Raw genomic sequence first — 4,559 nt, 5'->3', positions numbered from 1 at the left:
TGTCTATCTCTCTATCTCTCTCTCTCTCTCTCTCTCTCTCTCTCTCTTATTTTGGTATGAGAAGAAGAAGTTCCAGAAAAACATTCGCGGTTCATTATTTTGGTACTAGAAAAAGAAGTTTAATAAAAAACTATGTCTTTTGTTATTTTGGTAGTAGAGAAAGACGTTTCAGAAGAAACTTTGTTGTTTGTTATTTTGGTACTACAGAAAGAAGTTCCAGAACAAACTTTGCGGTTCATTATTTTGGTACTCTGTCTCTTTCTCTCTCTCTCTCTATCTCTTCATCTCTCTCTCTCCCTCTGTCTCTCTCTCTCTCACGCTGTCTCTCTCTCTCTCTTTTTCTCTGTCTCTCTCTCTTTCTCCATGTCTCTCTCTCTATATATATATGTCCATCTCTCTCTCTCCCTCTCTCTATTTCTCTGTCTCTCTCTCTCTCTCTGTCTCTCTCTCTGTCTCTCTTTCTGTCTGTCTCTTTGTCTATCTCTCTATCTGTCATTCTTTCTCCATCTCTCTCTCTCTCTCTCTTATTTTGGTATGAGAGGAAGAAGTTCCAGAAAAACCTTCGCGGTTTGTTATTTTGGTACGAGAGAAAGAAGTTCCAGTTGAAACTTTGTGGTTGTTTTTTTTGGTACTAGAGAAAGAAGTTCCAGAAGAAACTTTGCGATTCAATATTTTGGTAGGTGAGAAAGGAGTTCCTGTAGAAACTTTGTGGTTGTTTTTTTTGGTACTAGAGAAAGAAGTTTCAGAAGAAACTTTGCGATTCTTTATTTTGGTACTCTATCTCTTTTTCTCTCTCTCTTTCTCTGTTTCTCTCTCTTTCTCTATCTATCTCTCCATCTCTCTCTCTCTATCTCTCTCTCTCTCTCTCTCTCTCCCTCTCTCTATCTATCTCTCTATCTGTCTCTCTCTCTCTCTCTCTCTTATTTTGGTATGAGAGGAAGAAGTTCCAGAAACACCTTCGCGGTTCGTTATTTTGGTACGAGAAAAAGAAGTTCCAGTAGAAACTTTGTGGTTTGTTATTTTGGTACTAGAGAAAGAAGTTTCAGAAGAAACTTTGCGATTCTTTATTTTGGTACTCTGTCTCTTTCTCTCTCTCTCTCTCTGTCTCTCTCTCTGTCTCTCTTTCTGTCTGTCTCTTTGTCTATCTCTCTATCTGTCATTCTTTCTCCATCTCTCTCTCTCTCTCTCTTATTTTGGTATGAGAGGAAGAAGTTCCAGAAAAACCTTCGCGGTTTGTTATTTTGGTACGAGAGAAAGAAGTTCCAGTTGAAACTTTGTGGTTGGTTTTTTTGGTACTAGAGAAAGAAGTTCCAGAAGAAACTTTGCGATTCAATATTTTGGTAGGTGAGAAAGGAGTTCCAGTAGAAACTTTGTGGTTGTTTTTTTTGGTACTAGAGAAAGAAGTTTCAGAAGAAACTTTGCGATTCTTTATTTTGGTACTCTATCTCTTTTTCTCTCTCTCTTTCTCTGTTTCTCTCTCTTTCTCTATCTATCTCTCCATCTCTCTCTCTCTATCTCTCTCTCTCTCTCTCTCCCTCTCTCTATCTATCTCTCTATCTGTCTCTCTCTCTCTCTCTCTCTTATTTTGGTATGAGAGGAAGAAGTTCCAGAAAAACCTTCGCGGTTCGTTATTTTGGTACGAGAAAAAGAAGTTTCAGAAGAAACTTTGCGATTCTTTATTTTGGTACTCTGTCTCTTTCTCTCTCTCTCTTTCTCTGTGTCCCTCTCTTTCTCTATCTCTCCATCTCTCTCTCTCTCCATCTCTCACTCTCCTTCTGTCTCTCTCTCTCCTGAGCCTGAGGGGAGGAGCTACAGGTGGTAGTGGGCCTGAGGGGAGGAGTTACAGGTGGTAGTGGGCCTGAGGAGAGGACTAACAGGTGGGAGTGGGCCTGAGGGAGGGGAGCAATAATGATGGATGCATAACCAGCCCAGCCCAGCCCAGCCCAGCCCAGCCCAGCCCAGCCCAGCCCAGCCCAGCCCAGTACAGCCCTTTACACCTCAGTACATCCCAGCCTAGTACAGCCCAGCCCAGTACAGCCCAGTACAGCCCAGCCCAGTACAGCCCAGTACAGCCCAGTACAGCCCAGCTTAGCCTAGTATAACCCAGCCCAGTACAGCCCAATCAGATCTGGAGTTAGACCCGGTCTGATCTGGTCTGACCTGGTGTTAGAACCGGTCTGATCTGGTCTAGGTCTGGAGTTAGAACCGGTCTGATCTGGTCTAGGTCTGGTGTTAGAACCAGTTTTACCTGGTGTTAGACCCGGTCTGACCTGGTCTGATCTAGTGTTAGAACCGGTCTGATCTAGTGTGCACCTGCTGTGAGAACCTGTCTGATCTGGTCCACCGTCTGGTCTGGACTGTGTGTGTCTATATGTGCATGGCTGTGTGTGTGTGTGTGTGTGTCTGGTTGTACATTATCTTAAGACATTCTGCAAGTACGTTGGGGGGTGAGTCTGTGTGCAGGCTATGGGAGTATGTGTTTACACCGTGAGTGGTGGTGTTTCTAAGAAAGAGAGACATACCTATCAACAGAAATACGAGGCTGAAGCCACATTTCTTTCCATACCTGAATAAAGCATTCATCCAATAAGACCAGTTAAGGTTGATAATGTTTGTAGAGAACACACACATATATGACACAAGACTGCCAGGCGTGTGTGTCCTTTAAATGGTTGGCAGAAATGTGACAACAAAGCACCCTAAAGTCATTTTATAATTCTGGAACTTTCCCTTCCATCTGTAGAAAGATCTGTATATTGACCAGTGAAAATTAAATTATATCATCACATACAATTTTAAAGGAATCTATGTTGCCTCATTTAAATCAACAAAAACAAAACCCTTCCCTGCTTTTTCTGTCTTCAGTTTCTCCACCTGACTCTCAGTGTCTGTCACTCTGAGCTCGTCCACCTGGATCTCACTGGCACAGTCTGGCCTTCAAAGCTGAAACAACATCAAATGAAATGTCTGTTAGTCTGAGCACTGAGAGAACATGATTGAATTAGTTGAGGTGGGGGAGAGCAGAGCTACAACACATCACTGGATGTGAAACGGCCAGTCCCATAGGAAAGAGGGAAACGCTGCCCTGTTACATGGATGGTCTCTCTTTGTTACCTGCATCATCACTCTTCATGGCTGTCATTCTGAAAGAGGGAAACGCTGCCCTGTTACATGGATGGTCTCTCTTTGTTACCTGCATCATCACTCTTCATGGCTGTCATTCTGAAAGAGGGAAACGCTGCCCTGTTACATGGATGGTCTCTCTTTGTTACCTGCATCATCACTCTTCATGGCTGTCATTCTGAAAGAGGGAAACGCTGCCCTGTTACATGGATGGTCTCTCTTTGTTACCTGCATCATCACTCTTCATGGCTGTCATTCTGAAAGAGGGAAACGCTGCCCTGTTACATGGATGGTCTCTCTTTGTTACCTGCATCATCACTCTTCATGGCTGTCATTCTGAAAGAGGGAAACGCTGCCCTGTTACATGGATGGTCTCTCTTTGTTACCTGCATCATCACTCTTCATGGCTGTCATTCTGAAAGAGGGAAACGCTGCCCTGTTACATGATGGTCTCTCTTTGTTACCTGCATCATCACTCTTCATGGCTGTCATTCTGAAAGAGGGAAACGCTGCCCTGTTACATGGATGGTCTCTCTTTGTTACCTGCATCATCACTCTTCATGGCTGTCATTCTGAAAGAGGGAAACGCTGCCCTGTTACATGGATGGTCTCTCTTTGTTACCTGCATCATCACTCTTCATGGCTGTCATTCTGAAAGAGGGAAACGCTGCCCTGTTACATGGATGGTCTCTCTCTGTTACCTGCATCATCACTCTTCATGGCTGTCATTCTGGACCGCAAGGCAGACAGTTCTGCAGCCTGAACTATATTTATGAGGGACAGACCTCTGTTAATACTTCTAGACACCTGTTCTGTCCTCATTATACGTAGCTGAACACCTTTAAACACCTCCCATCATCAAGAGTCTGGAGACAGAATGTCAGTCTGACTTCAGGTTTATTGACTTAGAAAGGGTGAAACTGAGAAAGAGAAACAATAATCAATGATATGGTTTCACATCCACACATCGCCACATATAGCTACAATGTGTTGTATTAATATTGAAATAAAGTATCCCCTGTCAGTTAACATAACCAAGAATGCCCAATGTGTAAAGTATTGCTCCACTATTTATTTTTTTATATAATAGGCCATATAATGCGAGTTCATATGAAGAAATAAAATGTAAGTTTACATAATCACCATGACAACCAATAGTACAAGCTAAACTAGCATCTTCCATTAGGACAATTTGTACCAATATAATCATGAAATGTAACAAAGTTCCCAAAAATAACCATCTATAAATTCAGGAATGGAGTCAATGAATTTGTTACATCCCGACAATGCAACCAAAAGGCGTAAGACGTTTGAAGATTGAACGAGGTTAGAACAGGTCGTTGGAGACAACCAACAACAACATCAACTTCCAGAAGATAGAGGTCACATGACAGCTCATGAATGAAGAGAGGAACAGATACTACAAATCACCACTA

The sequence above is a fragment of the Argentina silus genome, assembly GCF_951799395.1.
Source record: "Argentina silus genome assembly, chromosome: Y".
Taxonomy (NCBI): Eukaryota; Metazoa; Chordata; class Actinopteri; order Argentiniformes; family Argentinidae; genus Argentina; species Argentina silus.
Note: the sequence above shows the minus strand (reverse complement) of the source record.